The sequence below is a fragment of the Salmo salar genome, chromosome ssa19, assembly GCF_905237065.1.
Source record: "Salmo salar chromosome ssa19, Ssal_v3.1, whole genome shotgun sequence".
Taxonomy (NCBI): Eukaryota; Metazoa; Chordata; class Actinopteri; order Salmoniformes; family Salmonidae; genus Salmo; species Salmo salar.
Genome location: NC_059460.1, coordinates 28,991,512 through 29,018,595, shown reverse-complemented (window position 1 = coordinate 29,018,595; position 27,084 = coordinate 28,991,512). Strand labels below are relative to the sequence as shown.

The 27,084-nt window shown below is 42.5% G+C and overlaps 1 long non-coding RNA gene and 1 pseudogene across 1 annotated transcript; both read right to left on the bottom strand.

Moving 5' to 3' along the window:
* Positions 1 to 23,701, bottom strand: part of LOC106578714 (structural maintenance of chromosomes flexible hinge domain-containing protein 1-like) — a 30,482-nt pseudogene extending 6,781 nt beyond the window's left edge.
* On the bottom strand, positions 21,267 to 22,525 carry LOC123723864 (uncharacterized). The gene is made up of 5 exons (XR_006760700.1): positions 22,434 to 22,525; positions 22,223 to 22,336; positions 22,010 to 22,126; positions 21,819 to 21,896; positions 21,267 to 21,532 (listed from the first exon to the last, which is right to left on the bottom strand). It is a non-coding gene; the product is annotated as an uncharacterized lncRNA (long non-coding RNA).
* Positions 23,702 to 27,084: the final 3,383 nt, after the last annotated feature.

The following is a 27,084-nucleotide window of genomic DNA, read 5'->3' as shown; positions in this document are numbered from 1 at the left end:
TAATAAAACGAAGTGCATGCTCTTCAACCGATTGCTGCCCGCACCATCCCGCCCGACTAGCATCACTACTCTGGACAGTAATGACTTAGAATATGTGGACAACTACAAATACCTAGGTGTCTGGCTAGACTGTAAACTCTCCTTCCAGACTCACATTAAACATCTCCAATCCAAAATTAAATCTAGAATCAGCTTCCTATTTCGCAAACAAAGCCTCCTTCACTCAAGCCGCGAAACATACCCTCGTAAAACTGACTATCCTACCGATCCTTGACTTCGGCGATGTAATTTACAAAATAGCCTCCAACACTCTGCTCAGCAAATTGGATGTAGTCCATCACAATGCCATCCGTTTTGTCACCAAAGCCCCATTTACTACCCACCACTGCGACCTGTATGCTCTCGTTGGCTGGCCCTCACTACATATTCATCACCAAACCCACTGGCTCCAGGTCATCTATAAGTCTTTGCTAGGTAAAGCCCCGCCTTATCTCAGCTCACTGGTCACCATAGCAACACCCACCCGTAGCACGTGCTCCAGCAGGTATATTTCACTGGTCATCCCCAAAGCCAACACTTCCTTTGGCTGCGTTTCCATAAATGAGAGCTTGTTCTCAACTGGCCTACCTGGTTAAATAAATGTGAAATAAAATTCTTAAAAACTAAATAAAAAGTGCTCAGGTGCCTTTTACTGAGGAGTGGCTTCCGTCTCGCCACTCTACCATAAAGGCCTGATTGGTGGAGTGCTGCAGAGATGATTGTCCTTCTGGAAGGTTCTCCCATCTCCACAGAGGAACTCTGGAGCACTGTCAGAGTGACCATCTGGTTAATGACCAAGGCCCTTCTCCCCCGATTGCTCAGTTTTGCCAGGCGGCCAGCTCTAGGAAGAGTCTTGGTGGTTCCAAACTTCTTCCATTTAAGAATGATGGAGGCCACTGTGTTCTTGGGGACCTTCAATGCTGCAGAAATGTTTTGGTACCCTTCCCCAGATCTGTGCCTCGACACAATCCTGTCTCGGAGCTCTACAGACAATTCCTTTAACCTCATGTCTTGGTTTTTGCTCTGACATGCACTGTAAACTGTGGGACCTTATATAGACAGGTGTGTGCCTTTCCAAATCATGTCCAATCAATTGAATTTACCACAGGTGGACTCTAATCAAGTTGTAGAAACATCAAGGATGATCCATGGAAACAGGATGCACCAAAGCTCAAATTTCAAGTCTCATAGCAAAGGGTCTGAATACTTATGAAAATAAGGTATTTTTTTTGTTCTTAATACATTTGCAAACATTTCTAAAGACTTGTTTTCACTTTGTCATTATGGGGTATTGTGTGTAGAATGCTGAGGATTTTTTTTGCAATCAATTTTAGAATAAGGCTGTAACGTAATAATGTGGAATATGTCAAGGGGTCTGAATACTTTCCAAAGGCACTGTAACGCAACATTTGTTTAGACAAAACCATCGGTGGAGTTGAAAATGCGATGGAAATCCATTTTACTTGTATTTATTTTTTTATTTTGTACATGGGAATTTAACCGCAAAAGTTATTTTATGTGCACTACGTCATCACGCCTTTTAGTCAACTTTATGGAAACATCTCTGGTGGGAAATTGCACATTGTTTTCATGCAGATTTGAGAATATTCACATGAAAAACTGTTGTCAATTGGATGGAATGTGGGTATAATCAAATACTTACAGATGACAGTTGTGCAACATTCATGCTATTCTTCCTGAGCACCGATTTCAGATGACCCTCTTTGTTGGTGGCGTTGAGCACTTGATCTAAAGGAAGAGATATCACAGCTCTACAGCAGGAACATGTTTTAACACTGATAGCCTGGCACCAAACTGGAACCAAATTGTATGTTTCCATTCTCTCTAGCAGCTCAGTTAACACAGACATAACACGTTTGGAACGCAACACCTACTATCGAGCTCCGTGATGATTTGCCTGTTGGTGTCAAACAGACTCTTGTAGATGTCAATCGTCTGGTTTATCTGGTCCTTCTTCCTGGCCAGTTCAGACATCTGCTTCCTGTTCTCCACATCTAGTAGGGGACAGGAGAACAGTTGGGATCACCTGAGCCACACTGTTCCAGGAGCCAAGAGACTGGCCTTTAAATGGACACCACACTTGCCCATCAAAAGTAGTCCAAAGTTAGGATGAATCCACGTCCAACGACATCGGTTGTGTCGATCCAGCTATATGCCCCCACCCAACATGAATGGAAAAGATAACCAACAAATACAACCTGGAATGTAGACTGCTCATCTTTTCCATAGATTTGGGACTGAGGCACATAGCTGGAGCGACAAGATAGATGGCCTAGGATGTGGAAAGTCATCTTAACATTAGTCTACTTTTCAGGTCTGAAACATCCGACACATTTTAACTTTGAGTGAAATGTCCCTTTAAGACGGCTGGACACTCATGATCACAGCGTGTCAACCCCTTTTAGATGGCAAACACTCAATATTATTCAAAAATCTACCATTAAAATGACAAACTGACATTGATGTGATTTAACAATTAAATAAAACATATGATTGTAGAAGCGGAAAGGGAGCTCAAAACGCTACCAGGGGATTTTTGGGGCCAAACCCTGGGATGACAGGTCTGAAGTACAGGACGTACTCATTCCCATCCTGACCAGGACTGTTCTTCATGATGGACAGATTCTAGAAGGGAGAGAGACATTTTCAAAAAATAATGCAAAATCCGGTTAGCACGCAAAGCCTGAAGAAAAGATGTTGTACAAGCACACTGCACCACCACCCCACTCACAGTGATGTGGGCCTCTCCATTAGCAAGGCTAAACTGCAGGCTCTTGGCTTTGCCCTCAAAGAGAGGCAGGCCTTTGTCACTGGAGCCCTTGGAGCACTTGATGGTGACCACCACCTTCCCACTCAGCTCCAGTCCAGCTGGGTTATTATACACATCCTGGAGGGAAGCAACACAAACCAGCAGCCTCAGAAATAGACAAAGACGAGGGGGGGGGGGGGAACAAACTCCATATTAATGCCTATCTGCTGGCCATATTAATGCCTATCCGCTGGCCGCTGGCCAGAGGATCTAATCATCTCACCATTATTTTCAGACACGTGTCCTCCATCAGAGTCCGACTGGCAATGACAATGTTGTTGGAGACCACTGGGGTTGGTGGCTGAAGGTCTGGGACCAATTTGACAGGATCGTTGGGCACAACGTCTATGGCATACAAGGCGAGGACAGGAAAGAGAGACATGATTACTTTAGTTCTACAAATGGCCCAAAATAACCTATAGGGCTTGTAGACATCCAGCCACTCGACATGAAATACGTTTCTTCTAGATAGAATAAACAGGAGATCAATTTGGAGAGTGGAGACCATATCCACGCGTTTCATTCAAAGCCCAGTTAGGGGGTGTCTGGAAGTGGGTTTACTGCTCTAAACCACATGGTTTAGGTTGAACTTAACCGGTGACTCCACTGCACTTTTGTCTTGTCCACACACAGCACAAACTGGATTGTGTACCTCCCAACACGTTCTGGGATGACTTTGTCTCTGTTAGATGAACATGAATCCTTTTACAGTGAGGGAAAAAAGTATTTGATCCCCTGCTGATTTTGTACATTTGCCCACTGACAAAGAAATGATCAGTCTATAATTTTAATGGTAGGTTTATTTGAACAGTGAGAGACAGAATAACAACAAAAACATCCAGAAAAACGCATGTCAAAAATGTGATGAAATTATTTGCATTTTAATGTCAGTGGCAAACGTACAAAATCAGCAGGGGATCAAATACTTTTCCCCCTCACTGTACATACATATCACAGGATTACCTTTGTGTTGATACAAACCTAAGAGAAGAGACACCACAAAGTGGCTAACCCCTCTGACAAGAATTTCCCAACCATCCCACGTTGAATTGGTGATCGCTAACACACTACGGCCACACTGCTTTAAGCCATTTTGTATTTTCAGTGTTTCTTTTCTAAAGTCATTTAGACAGGAGATGTACCCAGCACTTGGCACAAGCTGCGCCCGAATATAAAACACTATTAGTTACCTGAAGTGAAAACTGTCTTCCCTTTTGTCTTTCATGGGTTTGCTGCATTTCAGTTGGGCAGCCTTCAGAAAAGCATGTAGACCAATGAGTTGATTATTCCCATCAGATACAGAATCTTTGTCATCACCTTTTTATATTTAAGTAATGTGAAACGTTGTGTCCATGTGTGACATAGCCAAAGTCCTCTGGGTCTAGTTATGGGTGTAGTTAAAAGTAGTGCACTATATAGGCAGTAGGGTGCCATTTGTCCAGTAACTAACCCCTGAGGGGGGCCATGATGTCCCTGATGGCACTCACTTCCACATCATCATGGAGATGTTGACAGGGTTCAGGTTCTTTATGGTGCTGCCCTCCTCAGACACCACAACACTGAAAACACTGGACATACAGATAACCATGTCAGCTGATACAGAGATGCCAGTGGCACACACATATCAACAGACCCACGGGTAGAGCCACAGACAGACCCACGGGTATAGCCACAGACAGACCCACGGGTAGAGCCACAGACAGACCCACGGGTAGAGCCACAGACAGACCCACGGGTAGAGCCACAGACAGGTAGATAGCGCCACAGACACTTCGATCCATAGTTACACACAGGTAAAGCCACAGACAAACAGGTAGATTTACAGATAAACAGGAGGTACAGACATGTGAGTGTGCCTCCAGCAGGAAACACTGAGTTCGTGTTGTACTCCACCACCAGTTTGACAGAATTGTTGGGATCTGGGATAATGGTGAGCTTCACAGATGGACCGTGGATGGACTGCTTGTTGAAGGGCCCTCTGAACTCCAGCACATACTCCCCCCTGACAGAACTACAGGTCTTGAACACTGCTCTCCATTAATATATGGTTACAGTGTCATTATGGCAAGTAGTTAGGAATTATACAGTTAGGAACTCACTTGGGCCCTCTCACATGGTCCACTATGAAACAGGCTTTTCTGTCTTTGTCCATTGGTTGTGAAGTAACAGATGACTTCACCTGAACAACAAAAGATGTCATCACAATTTTGAATCAAGAAGATAGACCACCCAATAGACTTGACTAATTTATCAAGTGTAAATATATAGTATGCAGCATCAGTATCCCCCACTGCATATCATCCCCATGTCCCACTTTACAACAGTGGTGGTGAGAGTGTCTGACTTTCAGGGCCGGATTGGAGGTCTTCAGCGCCACGACAATCCTTTTGTCAGGGGAGGGGTTCCCCCACTCGTCAAACAGCTGGAAGAGAAAGGGCATCTGGATGCCTTGCTCATTCAGCACTTGCAGGGGCTGGGTTAGAAACAAAACACATGGGCTACAGTGAGGGAGAAAGGAAAGCCATGACCAATACCTAACCATAGCGATGTCATCCCAAATGGCACCATTGACGCAGCCAGAGTGTCTTGGCCCCTAACTTAATGCCCACCTCCTGTGGCCCGTCCACCAGTTTGAGCTGTGCAGGGACCCCGGCCGTCACTTTGATGGTCAAGTGCTCCACAAAGTCTCTCTGATGCCTGGGAACCCGGGGTTGAAGCGCACCCCCAACACCAAGACGGAGTTGGTGCTCTCCTAGTTACAACACACAGCATAATGGTCATTTTATATTTTTTCTAAATCACAACATGGGATATTTGTCTCCAATTATACTTTCAGGAAAAAAATTATCACAGTAAATGAACAAGTTACAAATCCCTTCGATTTATTCAATGTACCTGCCAGGTAAACACCAGAGATGTCTTGTTGAGACCCTCGGCATCCACGGCGAGCAAGTCCACACAGGTCCAGGTCAGCGTCTGACTTTTATTCCCATACTGGTCCACAAGCGCTAAGTCTGGAAGAGGGAACTACCAGTTTCTCATTTGGAAGGTAATCCAAGAAGTCCTAAATGTGAATGTGTGTCAGGAAGGCAGTATAATGGTTAGAAGTTGACAGTAAACTGCTGCTGGTGGATCCGGACTCACAGATCTTTCCTGATAGGACCTCTACCATCCTCACGGTCGTGTCGCTCAGTGTGGCCCTCATGTGTTTTGGCTTGTCAGGGCGTGGCCTAAAACCAACAAACAGCGAATCAGAACAAGCACACCAGCTGATGTGACAAGCACAATCAGACTTCATTTGTTTATAGACTGCTCAAAAAAATAAAGGGAACACTTAAACAACACAATGTAACTCCAAGTCAATCACACTTCTGTGAAATCAGACTGTCCACTTAGGAAGCAACACTGATTGACAATCAATTTCACATGCTGTTGTGCAAATGGAATAGACAACAGGTGGAAATTATAGGAAATTAGCAAGACACCCCCAATAAAGGAGTGGTTCTGCAGGTGGGGACCACAGACCCCTTCTCAGTTCCTATGCTTCCTGGCTGATGTTTTGGTCACTTTTGAATGCTGGCGGTGCTTTCACTCTAGTGGTAGCATGAGACGGAGTCTACAACCCACACAAGTGGCTCAGGTAGTGCAGCTCATCCAGGATGGCACATCAATGCGAGCTGTGGCAAGAAGGTTTGCTGTGTCTGTCAGCGTAGTGTCCAGAGCATGGAGGCGCTACCAGGAGACAGGCCAGTACATCAGGAGACGTGGAGGAGGCCGTAGGAGGGCAACAACCCAGCAGCAGGACCGCTACCTCCGCCTTTGTGCAAGGAGGAGCAGGAGAAGCACTGCCAGAGCCCTGCAAAATGACCTCCAGCAGGCCACAAATGTGCATGTGTCTGCTCAAACGGTCAGAAACAGACTCCATGAGGGCTCGACGTCCACAGGTGGGGGTTGTGCTTACAGCCCAACACCGTGCAGGACGTTTGGCATTTGCCAGAGAACACCAAGATTGGCAAATTCGCCACTGGCGCCCTGTGCTCTTCACAGATGAAAGCAGGTTCACACTGAGCACGTGACAGACGTGACAGAGTCTGGAGACGCCGTGAAGAACGATCTGCTGCCTGCAACATCCTCCAGCATGACCGGTTTGGCGGTGGGTCAGTCATGGTGTGGGGTGGCATTTCTTTGGGGGGCCGCACAGCCCTCCATGTGCTCGCCAGAGGTAGCCTGACTGCCATTAGGTACCGAGATGAGATCCTCAGACCCCTTGTGAGACCATATGCTGGTGCGGTTGGCCCTGGGTTCCTCCTAATGCAAGACAATGCTAGACTTCATGTGGCTGGAGTGTGTCAGCAGTTCCTGCAAGAGGAAGGCATTGATGCTATGGACTGGCCCGCCCGTTCCCCAGACCTGAATCCAATTGAGCACATCTGGGACATCATGTCTCGCTCCATCCACCAACGCCACATTGCACCACAGACTGTCCAGGAGTTGGCGGATGCTTTAGTCCAGGTCTGGGAGGAGATCCCTCAGGAGACCATCCGCCACCTCATCAGGAGCATGCCCAGGCGTTGTAGGGAGGTCATACAGGCACGTGGAGGCCACACACACTACTGAGCCTCATTTTGACTTGTTTTAAGGTCATTACATCAAAGTTGGATCAGCCTGTAGTGTGGTTTTCCACTTTAATTTTGAGTGTGACTCCAAATCCAAACCTCCATGGGTTGATAAATTGGATTTCCATTAATTATTTTTGTGTGATTTTGTTGTCAGCACATTCAACTATGTAAATAAAAAAGTATTTAATAAGATTATTTCTTTCATTCAGATCAAGGATGTGTTGTTTAAGTGTTCCCTTTATTTTTTTGAGCAGTATACTTCTATAAGCAAATTAACTGTGAACAGCTTAAAAGATTACCATGAGGCAAAAGTGTAAGCTGTTTCTAACCATGTTTAAGTAGAAGACTTACAATATAGTGAAGGAAGTGTCGACAGACACCAGCTGGTCTTTGTACGAGACCTGGTAAAAGTGCTCTTCCTTCAACTGCGACGGCACCGGTTCGTTGGGCAGCTTCCCCTGGGCCAGCTCCGCCACACTCACCTCAGCCGTCCAGTTCACCTGACAGTGTCACAGCACAATGAAGGACTGCTGGGCCGTATTCACAAAGCGTCTCAGAGTAGGAATTCTGATCTAGTATCAGACACCATCTCTTATTCATTATGAGCCTAGATCAGCACTCATACGCCACATTTATTTATTTAGCCATTATTCAACCAGGTAAGTCAATAAGTCAGCGAATACGGACCCTGATAGTCAATCTCAATGGATGAGTTGCTACATGTTCAGGGTGGTGTTGGCATTACCTTGATCTTCTGGGCCATCTCCTGAGACAGAGGGACCTCCCTGCCTCCCTCGTCATACAGTCTGTAGTTTAGGTTCTCCAGGTGGTCCCCGGCCGTCCAGTCTATCTTCTCCCGGTCCCTCAGCAACGTGAAGTCCACCAGACTGTCCTCATCTTCCTGAATGTACACCTCCAGATGGCACACACGGGTGCTGGGGACAACCCTCAGATCCCTCTGGACTGGAGCTATACTCTTCTGACTCTTGATTGGTGAAACGGATTCATGAAAATGTATCATTTCACTTGATAAAATGTTTTTGTATGTGTTTATACAATTTTTTCAAAGTAACCTTTGGAGCATTAAAGAATGGCAGTGTGCAGGAGTGTCTTGTTTTCTATCATTGAGATCCATGGAGGGGATAACTTAAAAGGAAAACAACAAAAAAATATTAAAAAATGAGGTATTTTCAGATGACAATCGATTACTTACAGGAATATCAAATATAGCTTTAACCGTCTGGTCTCCCGTGATGTTTTTGAGGGCAATTGGTTTGAGCACCAGGGTCCCGGCTCCTGTGTTACTGCAGTCTACAGCCACCATGGAGGACGAACCAGGGATCCCCTGCAACTGAGACACCACAGAAAAATACATACTGCACAAATCAATTAAATTGTCAAGCCAACACACTGACTTCCAGGACTCAAATAATACAAAATAAAAAAATAATTCCTATTGGGCAACAGTCTCTTTATGTATCTAGAAAGGAAGAGTGGCTCCAGAAGGCTGATGTTTATTTAAGGACAATCTATCAGCCCCAGTGGGCAACAGTCTCTTTATCCATGCATCTGGAAGGGAAGATTGGCTCCAGAAATCTGAGATTGTCTATGGAGGGCATACTATGAGGCCCATTGGGCACTGTTGGCAAGCAGTGAACTCCTCTTCACAGTGAGGAAGGAAAGGGATGGAGACCAATGGCTCCACCAGAGTAAAGACGACCGCATACTAGGGTCGGTTTACTCCTAGCAGAACTCGGTGCCTCAGCAATATTAATGCTTGTCCCACTTGAGACGCTGTAGCAACGCCGACAGTATACACTTCCTTAAATAGTCTGCTTTAATCTAAGATAATAAAATTTGCAGAGAAGGTCTTAGTCACACTATTTTACATTAAGATGTTTGGTGCAGTATTTCTCAAGTGAATTTTTTTTTGCATGAAAACTAGTGGTCTCTTGGTGAATGACAACACTTCCTTGAAGAATCCCATCCATAGTTCCCACTTCTACTAGGAGTAGAACGGTTGACCAATCACCGACGTAGGGGCGTCGACTAAGGCTACCGAACTTAGACTTGCCTCAAGAAAAACAATGTGTTTGCTTGAACACCCTGAAAAATTTACAAACTGTTGACTGGGAAGCATGTGACAGGCTTTACACCAGTGGTATTCAAAGTCGGGGGCGCGGAGGAACTGCAGTGGGGTCACCAAAATAAAAGTTTTTAAATTTTTTTGGGAACAAAATGAGTAGATTGAATGGGACAATATACAAACGTGTGAGAAAGATCATTTGAAAAATACAATCGAGTAAATGTATTTATTGGTTTTCATTTTGATGAGATGAAAATGTAATGAATTGATGGTCATTTGTTGATTTAAAAATCTAAATGTACTGATTTTAAAAAGGTTGTATCATCTGGGGTGAGGTCACAAGAAATTTAAAAAAAGGGGGTCCCCATATATTCTGGTGAAAGAAATGTTTTCCCTGCAGAAAAAGTTTGAACACTGCTTTACACAGTGGTGTAAAGCCCCAATGAATTGAGGCTGTTCTGAGGGCAAAGCGGGGTGCAACCCAATACTAGGACGGTGTTCCTAATGTTTTGTACACTCAGTGTATGTTTCCACACTATGAGGTTGGAATAATACTGTGAAATTGTGAAAATGATAATACCCTTTTAGTGTAAGAGCTGTTTGAAAAGACTGCCTGAAATGTCAGCCTGTTTTGCAGACATCACAAGGTGGTAAATTACTTAAGACCAATACAATGAGAATTCCAAACCTCTGCCAATAACATCTTGTTTTCCTCTCCCCACTCCCACAGTCCTAGCAAAATTCTTGCTTGAGAAATTGCTCTTTGTTAATTAAGAAGCTTTTTGTTTCTTTTTGACCATTTTAATAGAAAACGATCACAGTAAGGTATTTGTTATCCAGAAATGATTTGATAGAGATAATGGCTGCATTGAACCTTTAACAAATTGAAACATTTCAGAAGCAAGTGCTGATTTGCAATGGATTGATTTAAGAGATTTTAAAAAGCACTACCAAGTCACAAAACTATTCCGATAGATGAGATCTGCCTCCAAGCAGGGGCGGAAATCCCGGGGGGGACGGGGGACACACGACCCCCCCATCCTGGGAAAAATATGATTTGTCCCCCCAAATATATCACTGAAACATAACTATGTAATTTAAATAATATTAATAATACGCAATGAAAGCAATTGTGCTGATTATAGACACTTAATAGCGCGTTTTTAAGTTTCAAAAGATTGCGACCCCCCCACCCTTTGCCTCACAATGGTTTGATCCACTGCCAGTTCCTTAGTTGGCAAGGTAACAGAGGGGTGGTATCCACTGTCTGAAAGGCACTCAATGAACGTAACTGACGTGAGGTTAATCCAGTCAATCGCGCACACACACTAGCTGAATATGCAGAGCTAGCGGGCAAATATTAACTATTAAGCTAGCTAGTAATTATTCCATTTATGTGGACTCGTCAAAGATGGAATCTTTGCTATCGTCAATTTATTCCAAGATCAGCATGCAGATGATGTAAGTTAGTGCTTCAAAGTCCCTGTGATAAGGTTAGCGATAAACTGAAGTCCAAACTGAACAGGACTACACTCTCTTCTACCATCGTCTTAAATATATTTAATGGTCTCGTTGCAAAAGCTAAATTGTCGCAAGGGAACTTTTATTTATTTATTTTATTTCACCTTTATTTAACCCGGGTAGCAAAGATTATAGCAAACACCACTGAAACGGAATTGGTGCTCGCTAGCTTTGCAAATTCAGCTATTGTTGGAAGCCAGCCAATATGAAACAAACTATTAAAATTACAAAAGGTTGCAGCATATGTTGTGTAAATGGTGAACTCATACAGCTGTCAACTCTTCTCATTTTAATCCATTTCACATTTGCTAGCTACCTTTTAGATCGAAGCCCAAATAGAATGATAAAAGATAAGATGATAGAAGCCCATCTCCTACTGTAAATTACCTACACACTGTGTGTGTGTGTGTGTGTAGCCAGCCAGCCAGGTAGAAAAATGGCAGAAAAATAAAAGACGGACATCAGAGTATTTTTCAGTACACCAAAACGCAAAGTAAGAACCCTAGTAGCCTAATATCTCAAAGACTAGTTGATAAAATGTTCATAAGAAAGAAATGACATTCTAATGGAAATGTTTCACAATGATGTCATTAGGCAGCAGGCAACAGATGGCACACAGACAGCAGAGTTGGGGACAGATATGCAGGGACAGACTGGCAGAGACAGGGAGTCTCAGGTAAGTTTGTTGAGTCTTTGTTTGGCAACATTATGAAAGGTTCTAAATTTTTTTAACTTGTAAAATAGGAACATAATTGGAAAATACCATGGATACCCCCACTCTCAACTTAAACTGGTGACTGAACTAAGATTTGTTAAAGGCAATGGTATTGCTGTTGTGATTAGTTGTGTAGTTTTGGGTACCGGTAGTTAGGAGTACAGCAAACACCTTATTTCTTTCGTTCCTCAATATACATTTACCATATTACAATGTAGGCTATGTGTTACAGCACTACTTTTGGTGTCCCCCTCAGGAATCGCTCTTGAGAAAATGTCATGTAATTGTCCCCTCCAAAGTTGATATCAGATTTTCCAAGAGAAAAGCCCCCTCACTTGGAAGTAAATGCCCAGATTTCCCATGTTTGTTTCTAATCAGAGGAGAAAAGCCCACAAGTCGGATATCATTCATGGATCCTATCCTACTGGTAGATATTCTGGGAAAGAGCTTGATCGTATTCACTAGGGATGGGAATTGCCAGGGATCTCACTATTCAATATTATTATGATAGTTAAGTGCCGATACGATATAGACTCGTGAGAATCGTAATACATACGTATTGCAATTCGACACTGCGATTTTATGTTCCAAACATATTGCTCACGATACGTCTACCACAGGCAGACAAGTGAGAACATGTGAAAATTTGTTTTGATCAGTCATGGTAATAATAATTTTTTAAAAAGGTACTGAAAACAAGTTGGCTCTCTATTTAACACTAAAACCACCATAGGCCAACAGCCACGCCACTGACATTTGATTTTGTAAATACATTTTTTTTTTTTTATCGACCCCCCCAATAAAAGCTGTCTTGCTCCTTCCCTGACTTTTCCTAAACACTTGTATTTTACACTGCTAATTTGTCTTAATTTTTTTTTACCACAAAAAAGTTATTTAGAACATTACCTGTTTTTTTTTACACCTATTCCTAACTTAACCCACCAAGACAATGTGCTGTAGGACGTTGGTACCCAGCCAGACGCTAATGCGTCTCTCTCCTCACTGAATGAAAAATGGATGAATGGCCGATAATCATGCACCTTACTTCACAATTTAATAAAAATAAAATTAAAAAATTAAAAACAGGCCTTACTGAATGATAAGGAAGGTGAAGAGGTTGATTTAACCCCTTGGGGGTTGTTACCATTCTCTTTTATGTTTTACTTTGTAAAAAGCTGTTACAGGACTGTTTTATTTACTATAACTAAATCACATTTATTTTAAGGAAAACGAAAACATGATGTGTGCTGCAGTAGGCTTTAGAATAATGCAAAACATATCCTTGACTCTATCCAACTTGATGTGCGGGAAACAAACGATGCCAGTCAGCCTGCCCATCAAATCGAATTTCAAACATAATGAGAGCTAGCCTATAGACAAGAATAAATTGACAACAATCTGATGAGTGACAATATTAGGCCTATCAGTTATCAAATGGTTAATTATAGATGCAGGGAAAGGATCATCACTTTATCAAATCCTCCTTCAGAGTCACATGCAGGTAAAACATGTAGATTTCTATATACACTGCTCAAAAAAATAAAGGGAACACTTAAACAACACAATGTAACTCCAAGTCAATCACACTTCTGTGAAATCAGACTGTCCACTTAGGAAGCAACACTGATTGACAATAAATTTCACATGCTGTTGTGCAAATGGAATAGACAACATGTGGAAATTATAGGCAATTAGCAAGACACCCCCAATAAAGGAGTGGTTCTGCAGGTGGGGACCACAGACCACTTCTCAGTTCCTATGCTTCCTGGCTGATGTTTTGGTCACTTTTGAATGCTGGCGGTGCTTTCACTCTAGTGGTAGCATGAGACGGAGTCTACAACCCACACAAGTGGCTCAGGTAGTGCAGCTCATCCAGGATGGCACATCAAATGCGGGCTGTGGCAAGAAGGTTTGCTGTGTCTGTCAGCGTAGTGTCCAGAGCATGGAGGCGCTACCAGGAGACAAGCCAGTACATCAGGAGATGTGGAGGAGGCCGTAGGAGGGCAACAACCCAGCAGCAGGACCGCTACCTCCGCCTTTGTGCAAGGAGGAGCAGGAGAAGCACTGCCAGAGCCCTGCAAAATGACCTCCAGCAGGCCACAAATGTGCATGTGTCTGCTCAAACGGTCAGAAACAGACTCCATGAGGGTGGTATGAGGGCCCGACGTCCACAGGTGGGGGTTGTGCTTACAGCCCAACACCGTGCAGGACGTTTGGCATTTGCCAGAGAACACCAAGATTGGCAAATTCGCCACTGGCGCCCTGTGCTCTTCACAGATGAAAGCAGGTTCACACTGAGCACGTGACAGACGTGACAGAGTCTGGAGATGCCGTGGAGAACGTTCTGCTGCCTGCAACATCCTCCAGCATGACCGGTTTGGCGGTGGGTCAGTCATGGTGTGGGGTGGCATTTCTTTGGGGGGCCGCACAGCCCTCCATGTGCTCGCCAGAGGTAGCCTGACTGCCATTAGGTACCGAGATGAGATCCTCAGACCCCTTGTGAGACCATATGCTGGTGCGGTTGGCCCTGGGTTCCTCCTAATGCAAGACAATGCTAGACCTCATGTGGCTGGAGTGTGTCAGCAGTTCCTGCAAGAGGAAGGCATTGATGCTATGGACTGGCCCGCTTGTTCCCCAGACCTGAATCCAATTGAGCAAATCTGGGACATCATGTCTCGCTCCATCCACCAATGCCACGTTGCACCACAGACTGTCCAGGAGTTGGCAGATGCTTTAGTCCAGGTCTGTGAGGAGATCCCTCAGGAGACCATCCGCCACCTCATCAGGAGCATGCCACGGCGTTGTAGGGAGGTCATATAGGCACGTGGAGGCCACACACACTACCGAGCCTCATTTTGACTTGTTTTAAGGACATTACATCAAAGTTGGATCAGCCTGTAGTGTGGTTTTCCACTTTAATTTTGAGTGGGACTCCAATTCCAGACCTCCATGGGTTGATAAATTGGATTTCCATTGATTATTTTTGTGTGATTTTGTTGTCAGCACATTCAACTATGTAAAGAAAAAAGTATTTAATAAGATTATTTCTTTCATTCAGATCTAGGATGTGTTGTTTGAGTGTTCCCTTTATTTTTTTGAGCAGTATATTTTGGATTTTAGATTCTTCAAAGTAGCCACCCTTTGCCTTGCTGACTGCTTTGCACACTCTTGGCATTCTCTCAACCAGCTTCACCTGGAATGCTTTTCCAACAGTCTTGAAGGAGTTCCCACATATGCTGAGCACCCGTTGGCTGCTTTACCTTCACTCTGCGGTCCAACTCATCCCAAACCATCTCAATTGGGTTGAGGTCAGGTGATTGTGGAGGCCAGGTCATCTGATGCAGCACTCCACCACTCTCCTTCTTGGTCAAAAAGCCCTTACACAGCCTGGAGGTGTGTTGGGTCATTGTCCTGTTGAAAACAAATTATAGTCCCACTAAATCCAAACCAGATGGGATGGCGTATCGCTGTAGAATGCTGTGGTAGCCATACTGGTTAAGTGTGCCTTGCATTCTAAATAAATCACAGACAGTGTCACCAGCAAAGCACACCTACACCATCACACCTCCTCCATGCTTCACAGTGGGAACCACACATGCAGAGATCATCCGTTCACCTACTCTGCATTTCACAAAGACTTGGCAGTTGGAACCAAAAATCTCAAATTTGGACTCCACCAGTCTAATATCCATTGCTCGTGTTTCTTGGTCCAAGCAAGTCTATTCTTCTTATTGATATCCTTTAGTAGTGGTTCCTTTGCAGTAATTCGACCATGAAGGCCCGATTCACTCAGTCTCCTCTGAACAGTTGATGTTCAGATGTGTCTGTTACTTGAACTCTGTAAAGCATTTATTTGGGATGCAAACTGAGGTGCAGTTAACTGTGCTGCAGAGGATAAGTTCATTAGAGGTAACTCTGCATCTTCCTTTCCTGTGGCGGCCCTCATGAGAGCCAGTTTCACTATAACGCTTCATGGTTTTTGCGACTGACTTGAAGAAACTTTCAAAGTTCGTGACATTTTCCAGATTGACTGACCTTCATGTCTAAAAAGTAATGATGGACTGACATTTCTCTTTGCTTATTTGTTTTTGCCATAATATGGACTTGGTCTTTTACCAAACAGGGCCATCTTCTGTATACCACCCCTACCTTGTCACAACACAACTGATTGGCTCAAACACATTAAGGAAAGAAATTACACAAATTAACATTTAACAAGACACACCTGTTAATTGAAATGCAATCCAGTTGACTACCTCATGAAGCTGGTTGAGAGAATGCCAAGAGTGTGCAAAGCTGTCATCACGGCAAAGGGTTTTTTGGTAACTACATGATTCCATAGTTTTGATGTCTTCACTATTATTCTACAATGTAGAAAATAGCAATAATAAAGAAAAACCCTTGAATAACTAGGTATTCTAAAACTTTTGACCGGTTGTGTGCACACTCACGCACACACATTGTGTGCGCACACACATTCGGAAAGCTAACATAACAAAATGTGGAAAAGGTTACAGCCTTATTCTAAAATTGATTACATCTTTTTTTTCTCATCAATCTACACACAATACCCCATAATAACAAAGCGAATACAGGTTTTTCTATATTTTTAATACATTTGCAAAAATTAAGAACTGAAGTATCCAGACCCTTTACTCAGTACTTTGTTGAAGCACCTTTGGCAGCGATTACAGCATTACGTCTTCTTGGGTATGACGCTACAAGCTTGGCACACCTGTATTTGGAGAGTTTCTCCCATTCTCTGCAGATCCTCTCAAGCTCTGTCAGGTTGGATGGGGAGTGTTGCTGCACAGCTAATTTCAGGTATCTCCAGAGGTATTATATCGGGTTCAAGTCCGGGCTCTGGCTGGGCCACTCAAGGACATCCAGAGACTTGTCCCGAAGCCACTCCTGCGTTGTTTTGGCTGTGTGCTTAGGGTCGTTGTCCTGTTGGAAGGTGAACCTTCGCCCAGTCGGAGGTTCTGAGCGCTCTGGAGCAGGTTTTCATCAAGGATCTCTCTGTACTTTGCCCCGTTTACCTGTCCCTCAATCCTGGGTACCTGGTCACCTCCCTGACCAATGCCCTTCTCCCCAATTGCTCAGTTTGGCTGGGCGGCCAGCTCTAGGAAGAGTCTTGGTGGTTCCAAACTTCTTCCAGTTAAGAATTATGAAGACCACTGTGTTCTTGGAGACCTTCAATACTGCAGACATTTTTTTTGGTACCCTTGCCCAGATTTGCGCCTCGACACAATCCTGTCTCGGAGCTCCACGGACAATATGCTCTGACATGCCCTGTCAACTGTAGGACCTTATATAGACTGGTGTGTGTGTGTGCCTTTCCAAATCATGTCCTATCAATTGAATTTACCACAGTTGGACTCCAAGTTGTAGAAACATCTCAAGGATGATCAATGGAAAGTCATATAGCAAAGGGTCTGAATGCTTATGTAAATAAGGTATTTGTTTTGTTTTTTATACAATTGCAAACATTTCTAAACCTGTTTTCGCTTTGCCACTATGGGGTATTGTGTGTAGATATATATAGATAGATAGATATTAAACAAATTTCTACTTGGAGTCAAAGTATTGATATAATATCATCCAAAATAATATTGCGACCCCCCCCAAATAACTAGTATTCACTAGGAACGAAACCAATCAAATAGGATATGGACTACCTTAACTTGTCCAATAAACACTTGTTTCAGGGGGTTTTCTGCATAGAAAAGTATTTCACTAAGTGTTTTCAGGCCGTCTATGTCCAAACAGGAAATAAGTTTTACTTAAGACTAAAACAAAGAATGTAGAAAATGGACCTATATATTTTTTAAATGAGATTACATTTGAGAACTAGAAAATCACCCAAATAAAAGCTAGGCAGTCAGGGAGAATTAAAAACATGATGCATTCAGGAGTATTTTGGTCATGGCATTGGGCCCCCATTGATATTGTTTTAGTCACTCAGACAGTTCTCAGCCCCATGGCAAGATGTGCACTGCGGCCAACAAGAGGATCTCAAGCTCCATTTTGCGCCAGAAAAAAACCCTGCATTTCATTGTCCGTTGCAAAACACTAATGAATACAACCCTGGTAACACGCTGAATGGACAGTGGCCCTAAAATGCACATACTCTGGGACAATTGACACACCCTCTTGCTCAACCCTGTCGGGCTGAAATGGTGTTTTGGCAGACTGCCTATTTAGTGCTTTTACACTTTTGGAATTCAGTAAAAGCATTCAAATGTATGAGCATAGAACACCAAAGACAGAACTCTGGATTGAACTTCAGATTTGGGAAAAATATGAACGGGAAGAAGCCAAGTTGCCAAGTTCGTGATGGGGATATAAAGTGCATTATATATGTAATTCTTCTGCTTTGGAAGACTTGGCTATTCATACCGCCGGAATCAGGGTGTAGTATGATCTTACCTGGCAGCGGACAATCAGTTTGGGTTGAACTGTAACGTTTCCTGCTTCGTCATGGACCTCCACATCAAAGCAAACAGAGGTTCCATTCTCCACAGTGATTGGATTCTCTTGTTTCACTTTGAGTGAATCTGGGTTACTTGTAAAACATTCAGCTGACACACTACTATGGAATGTCCTTCACATGTACACAATATAAACTACAGTGCTGCTTGTAAAACACTGTTTAAGCTACACATGTTTTTATAAGGCCTAAAGGCTGGCTGATGTATTTTTCTATCCCATGTCACCCTAAGTAGCCATCCAGCCACAGCTGGACAGCATCAGCAACACCAGGGGAATAATTTACTTAAAATCCCTTATCAGGATCTACTTTACCCACAACCCCCATTAAATAGGATTTTTCTTATTATAGCAGAGCAGCAGTCCCCCCCAATGTGGTGCCGTAAATCAGTAGTTATTATTTAATATACAATTTATTTTTCTTAATTTCTTTTAAAGCAAAAAGGTAAATTCATGGTTTATCAAATAAACATGTTTTCCTCTGAATACCCAGGTGGACATAAGAGTATAAACATTCTTTTACTTTGTGACTTCTTCAACATAAATCAATCACTTTACCAGGGAGAAGGCTGATCTTCAGAGACTGCAAGTCCTGTTTGAGGCCAGGCAGGACCAATTTCATGTCGTGCGTCTGCTGAGACGATATTACCAAACATTAGCCGAGGACATAATTTGAGAGACCTTTCAGTTGTCTGTCTCGTTGTGGTTCATCTGGACAGAGTTAAAGTGAGAGCCCTGCAGCCTTGAAAACCAGCGTCTCTGACCTTGCTCTGGTAGTTGTGCACCGCGCCCCTGGCTCTGACGCCCTGGATGGTGAAAGTGGTCCCACTAGTGGCCACCCCCTCATAACTCAATTCCAGGGAACTGAAACACAGTAACAACCACCAGCTAAACAAGGAGGGGCTGAAATTGTCTGGCACCATGAATAACCTGAGACTCGGGCTGAGCCCTGCAGGGAAGAGATAACCGATTTCTTCCGGCTAGATGTCAAGATCAAGCTTCTTGGTCACAGCAGAGACATTCAATCCCCTCCTGGGTCAAGATGTTGCCTAAATAGTTTAGTGCATAAAAAAAAGCACCTTGTGTGCATGTTCGCCAAAACGGTATACCCCGTATGGTACAGAAACAGCATGACTATGAACATCTGGATACCAGCCAACTCTAGTAACCATTTAAACAATTTTTGTGTGTAACCTACCTGCATTCCAGAAAGGGCTTGAGGTTGGGAGGAGGACAAGCAGAGTGACCGTATTCATCCACCAGCTCCAGTGGGATTTTAAAAGGCACCCCCACATAGAGAGGTGTGTTCACAATATCCACCACAAACCTATCTGCACTGCCCTCTGGGAGAGGAGAGACAGCGAGAGAGGGAGAAAAGAGCACTGCCCTCTGGGAGAGGAGAGACAGCGAGAGAGGGAGAAAAGAGATGGGTCTTTAGGCGATCAATCTGATTGTTACCGGAGAGGGTCAAAGCGTTTCATGTATTTCAGTCTGACTTCACAAAGATGGTTACTAGCAATGTTTCCTCAGATTTCTTCCAGCACCGGGCTAATTTCAGGTTGTGAGCAGAAACAATATCATTTTGCGAGCATTCCTGCACGTGTTAACTGTGAACACAGAGGCTGTACCCACTTTTAAAAAAGGTTGAACTCAAGCATTTTCATCTCCATATCAAATCATTTCTGGGTAACAATTAAGTACCTTACTCCGAGTTCAAAAATAGCTTCTTAGCATAGAGCAATTTCTCAAGCAGCAATTTTGCTAGGATTGTTGGAATGGCATGAGTGGGGAGGGGAAAACTGAATATTAGCTGTTATCAATTTACTGCATGGTGATGTTACCATGGAAGGCCAAAATTCCCTCCCAACAAAACAGGCTGAAATTTCAAGCAATCTTTTCAACAGCACTTACACTAAAAAAGGGCATTATCAGAATTTTCTAAATATTATTCCAACCTCAGTGTGGAAATATATATTAAACACAGGAAATCATGTTTTTGAATGCACTGGGCTTTAAGTTAGTTTCAGACAGCAGCCAATAGGCTATTGTGGCTTTTTGACCATAATGTTGGCCTAACAAAACCAATGGTGCAAATGCCATAACATTTCCACATAGATACATATTTCCACATGGATATTTGTGGGCTCCCGAGTGGCGCAGCGGTCTAAGGCACTGCATCTCAGTGCTAGAGGCGTCACTACAGACCCTGGTTTGATCCCGGGCTGTATCACAACTGGCCGTGATCGGGAGTCCCATAGGGCAGTGCACAATTGGCCCAGCTTCGTCCGGGTTAGGGGAGGGTTTGGACTAGTTAAATAAAGATTAAAATAAAGTAAAAAATATAGCTGTTGACTACAATGGTGTGGTGTTCAATGTAGGCATACATTCAATGATACTTTAAAAAAACATCATGCATGGCTTGACACTGATGTTTTACTCGAGCTCAAATCACTATATAAAAATAAGCAATGATCAATTGGCCAAATAGGTCTGAAAATTTCATTGGGTTATGATGCAAGAAACCACTTTACAAAATAAAAATGGTTATTATTACTACCATTCAGAGAATCATACAAAAATGTATGCTACCCTCTGCCAATTGGCTTATTTGCATTTTCAGCCTCAAAATATCACACTGCCCCTTTAAGACAAAAAAATCTATTTTCCTGACTCGCTTTCAAAGACAGTTAGATATGTACAAGTTTTGTGCTCTTGTAAGGAAGCAAATCACTCCCCCATTGCTGACCAAAATTGCTATAACCAGGGGAGTAAAGCACTAACCAGCAAAGAAAATCAACAAATGTGCATACTGGCTCTGCGATCTCAAATGCGCATCTAGGCTACTCTCCGACCGCTCGTGATGTAAAAACCGCTTGGGCTTTGAAATAGAAAAAGGCTACTCAGATGCACTCCTCAGGCTCAACAAAATCACCAACTCAGTCTTGAAGTTAGATTGGGTTTGCTGCATTGATTCAATCTGTTTAAAGCCAGGAAAGATACATTTTTGTGAAGTTGAATCTCATGCATCTCTGCAGAGACTGGTAATTCCTCTGCACGGGACTGCTTCAGGAGCTGCGAGGCCGAGCACACAGCTTACGGGGAACATTGGTTACCAGTAATGGAGAAGTCCAGTGTGTGGTTGGGCAGCTGTTTCCCAGCCCAGACAGTAGCGTTGCTCTCGTTGAGTACCGTGTTCAGTTGCAGGGTATACTTCCCCAACTTGTTTAGGTTCCCTACACAGGGAGAACAACACTGTTTAACCACCAGAGAGTCAGACATTATGACAAACATTGCATCATTAGCTAGTAACAAAAACGTGCATATTAATAAAAACATAAAATTTGCTTTTTTCTTTATTTAAGAATTTAGGGAAATGTTTTCCATAAATTTATGTTCTACATTTAAGGAAATTTAGAACATATAAATACGGTTTTACCATACTTAAGAGGAAACTCTAAATCATTACAATAAAGTTAGAAATAAGAAATTAATTTCCAGTAAATTGAAACAAGAAAGTACCCATGGCTCTGAACCAGAATGCCCACTTGGCTGAATGTGCTGCAATGTGAAAGTTGGTCTCCACATCACCATTAGGTGCTAGGGAAAAAGAGAGAAAACTATTTATGACACGGTATACACAAACTAGCCATTGAAACAGTCTGCCAACAACATAATAACAGCAATCATTCTTAGCATTCAAATTAACTTACAATGCCAAACAACTTTAAGTTCGATTGAAAGTGCTTTCCGTGCTGCGTTTTGAGTGGCTGATGATATCCTACATACCGGCTCTCCTTTCTTGTTGAGAATTTCCACATGGAGAGGCCCTGCAAGGAATGAAAGGGAGATCCTACCGTCACTCACAAATATGTGCATACTTAGGATACAGTATCAAAAATACTTAGCAGATAGCACGGAGTTACTGTGTAAGGTGCAGGGAGCCCATCTCTGTAACTAGTGGAGTGCCTGCTGTCTGGACATCATTCTGGGTCCAGGGGTTGCCCTCCGGCCAGGTCACTTTCAGCTTGTCTGGGGGTCTGAGGCAAAACAGGCACAAAACCCATGAACCACTGGGGCTTAAGGGCCACATTCAAATGTATATGTTGGGATTTAAATCCAAAATGGTTCGCTCACTTGGCTAGTTCATCATCAATGCTTGTCTTTATGGCTGCATTGGTAACCACTCTGTCAATTTTGGAGATGGGTCTAGTCTTGACTTCATCGTACAGCACCTTTGGTTCCTACGGAAACCAATATAAAAATGGGATGATTTTACAGGCAAAATCATTCAAATACATATGAGTAGACAGAAGATTGTTTATATAAAAAAAGGCACACAGAGCAAAGCGTTACTACTATCATTCTCTCTGATGACATCCATGTCTCACCATAACCACGTGCACCTGCCCTCCTGTGGCGTAGACATCTCCCTCGTGATCGCCGTACAGTAGGAACTGAACAACAGAGCCGAAGAAGATGGGCTGCGTTTTCTCAGACTTCACCTAGAAGGAAACAGATTTAGAGCTACTTAATGATCAGGCTGAATTTAGAGATGCTTAAAACAGAACGTTTATTAACACTTCAAACACAGCAACCAAACAGTTCTGTTGCCCTTTTTCAATCAATCTTTCCTCATTTGCTTGCATCCTCATCTCCTTCTCAAAACAGAGCAGAAGGTCTGAACTTTTTCCTCCAATGTGGTAGAGAATGAGCCTCAGAGAGGATGCGAGGAATCATAGAAAGACAAATTGAGATTGAGCCAGGCTCGACTGTCTAAGTAAGAGGAAGAGAGGATGCTCACGTATTGGCCGGCTTTGTATGTTCTACCGTCCCTCTCGATGGAGGAGAAGGTAGCCCAGGGAGATTGCATCTTCTTGGTGGCCACGTCCGTTCGTGTAATGGTGCTCTTGAACGTCACTTGCTTGTCCCACGTCTCGTGGCAGGTCTTCAGCCACTGGTGAAACTCCTTCTGGATTTTAACTCTTTGTTCCTGGGAGGGAAAATGACATGCATCAGTAACAGTAATTTTTATTCCACATCATGGTGGTAATGCATCAACTGTTAACATCACACAACTGTCTAATAAGAGTCTAAGTGTCAGCTGTGAGGCTAAAATTTGCTTTAATATTTTCTTCCACCCAAGAGGAATGGGGTTTGCTTGTGACAGACCATAAACGTCACAGACACAGGGAAGCTACCTGGCCATTCACGATGTGTGTGAAGAAGATCTCATTCTTTAGCTGCAGCTCCAGGTCCATGAAGGTGAGCTTGTTGGTGCTGACCTGGAACCTGTCGTTGGTTAACAGAACCCCTGAGAACCTGCTGTAAGACTCTGCAGGCACTGTCCCTGCCTTCTTGGGGAATGTGCACCAGTCAAACCTGACACACGATGGACACAGAAAATTCAAACGTTACTTTAAGAAAACAAGAAGGGAATACATCACTGAAGAAAAATGCATTATTGAAAGTGTATTTGGAATTCTTTACACAGATACAGTTGTGTATGGGATGAGACGTCCATTCCAGAAACACTCAAATATCCAAAATCTTTTGGATGATACTGTCCTCATCATCCTCTTCCGCAGCTGGTGAAAATGAAAGAGGGAACAGAATGAAATCAAAGATGAGATTACATGAGCTTTACAATAAAATGTACATTTCAGATGCTACATCATATCATTACTACTCAGTACTCTAGGTTATGACACTTACATGATATTACATGGCCTACTGTGATTTAAAAACTTGACCGTGACCAATGTGTCCAAACACACGTGTCTATGTAGGGAATAGGGTACCATTTGGGATGCAAATTAGATTACCTGGTATGGCACTGAGGTCTTCAGGGTAGGTTTCCCCTGTCATAGAGGAAGGGGTGGTACCTCAGGACACCTCCACTGTTCCATCAGCATCTGCGTAGACCCTGAACTCAAATGTGTCAGCTGATGCGTTGATGTAGAGTGTCTGCATGTCGTTGTCGATCTCTCGGAGGTTCACCATGCGAGGGATCTTGGGGAACTTCTCCAGTAGAGATCTAAAACGGCAGATAAAGAGATGAGGATCAATAATATCACAAAAGACTAGAGTTAGAAAATAGGCATCTTCAAAGACTGTATAGATGCTCTTGGATGACTATTGTCTGTAGCACTTGTCTGGAGTACCATAAAATAAATTAACACATAATTACATGCAGGGCCTAAAATTGACATTTTGGTCCACCAGGCAGTGTGGCAGGTAAATTAAAATAAATCTACCAGCCACTCAGATTTTCTTCGAGACAAAATATTTTTTTCGCAAAAATTACACCAACAAAACACCAAAAAAAACAGATGAGCATGCTTTGTAATGTTTCTAAAACAATAACTGTTTAATTTCATTTTTTGTGACCCAAGTTATTTAACCAAAATATCACAGATGTGAAGAAGAAAAAAAAGTTCACCTGCGCCTTTAAGGGCAGGAGGTTACAGTGGTAAGGTGACTGAGTCATGTTTGTGCCTGTGAGATTGAGTCGGATACCCAATTCACATCATGATGCATTTCATTACGCCATCTTCACTGAGTTTTGCACAGCAACTGAACGTGTAGCGTTTGTCTCGCATTTATTTTGGGAGATTACAAAATATGACCTTTTCATTCGAGACATGAGAAATATATTGTTTCAGGTGTTAATAAAACATGTTTTGTTTAGTTACTTTTTCCTCAACTTGTTTCTCTTTATTTTAAATCAAGCTAGCTTGCACTGCAGAGCAGCTAGCTAGCTAAAAGCTAGGCTAAAGATACCATTGTAGCTAGTGACCTCCACCTAACAATTATCAAAAACAACAAATAACACTTAGGCTTCTACCTTCAGTTTATACATATTATACATACACAATCTATTTTACAATAGTTATATTTTGTTTGTTTTTAGTCCTTCCTCTATTTCTGATGTCTATTCTATTTGTAACTGCTATTTCACAACATTTCTGAACCTACATACATTTTACAGACCTGTATGTTTTACATTGGTTCTTGTTATTAGTCCCACCCTTCAGCTCCATTCAACCCCTCCCATCTATCTCTAACACCATCCATTTTGGATTTCTATTTGCCATATATTTTTCAACTGTGCTGTGATGCTACCCAAAAGTACTGAACCTTTCTATTGTCATAGTTTCTACAGATTGTAAATGAAAGATAAACATTTTTGCTAAAATAATTATTATATTATTGATTGATTGACTATGAATTTTCAAATCACCCAGTATTGCTATCTGCTGCATTATCTCCAGGTAAATGTTACAATTCTTCAGCCATTCCTGGACCTGTGTCCAAAAACGAGCTACATATGGACAGTACCAAAATAAATGATCAAATGACTTTGCCTCCTCACAGCAAAATCTGCAGAGCTGGGAAGATTATATATATATATATATAGATAAATAAAATAAAAATAAATATGGGGGATACATTCTATTAGTTGCAAGAATTTTGTATAATAATTTAAATAGAAAAATTTGACGTTTTGAATCCAGCGTTGTTTTGTGTGTCAATTCATAAACCATGTGCCATGGAATGGGTACATTGAAAATCTCTTCCCAACTATTTTGCAATTTATTTGGCACAGCTATCAATTTTCTGGTCCTTAAATGAAATTGGTATATGTTTTTATTTATCACAATTTTCTTTAACCATTTATGGTCTTTAATGCAAGGCCGACAGACAAGTTCCTTACTTTTTCCCCCTTCTACTTGCCTCTTACATTTTTGTGGTAATGGTGCAATTAGTTGGTTGTAATTTTGGGTAGAGCAGACATTTCCATATGTCTGTGTTAGCTGCATGTGTGACATAACTCCATCAGTCCTATTTATGATTTAATTTAGAAAGATGATAGCTTTTTTTAATCAATTCATACATTTATATTATTTATATTATTATTTAATATGTTCTGTCTTTTCTGGTGGATTAAACTGAAATTGCAACCAACTTTCAACGGCTTGTTTAAAAAAATTACGATATTTTGGAGATGAGCAGTTGTAATCTGAATAAAGGGAAAAAAGGCCATTATTGAACATGGGGTGAGACATTCCTACCAATTTACTAGAGAACCATTTCAGATTTAAGTATAACTTTTGTATGACTGATGTCTTTAGTGAGAGGTCTAATGCTTTAATATTTAATCATTTCTGCCCTCCGAATTCATATTCATTATATACTGCTCAAAAAAATAAAGGGAACACTTAAACAACACATCCTAGATCTGAATGAAATAAATAATCTTATTAAATACTTTTTTCTTTACATAGTTGAATGTGCTGACAACAAAATCACACAAAAATAATCAATGGAAATCCAATTTATCAACCCATGGAGGTCTGGATTTGGAGTCACACTCAAAATTAAAGTGGAAAACCACACTACAGGCTGATCCAAATTTGATGTAATGTCCTTAAAACAAGTCAAAATGAGGCTCAGTAGTGTGTGTGGCCTCCACGTGCCTGTATGACCTCCATACAATGCCTGGCCATGCTCCTGATGAGGTGGCGGATGGTCTCCTGAGGGATCTCCTCCCAGACCTGGACTAAAGCATCCGCCAATTCCTGGACAGTCTGTGGTGCAATGTGGCGTTGGTGGATGGAGCGAGACATGATGTCCCAGATGTGCTCAATTGGATTCAGGTCTGGGGAACGGGCGGGCCAGTCCATAGCATCAATGCCTTCCTCTTGCAGAAACTGCTGACACACTCCAGCCACATGAGGTCTAGCATTGTGTTGCATTAGGAGGAACCCAGGGCCAACCGCACCAG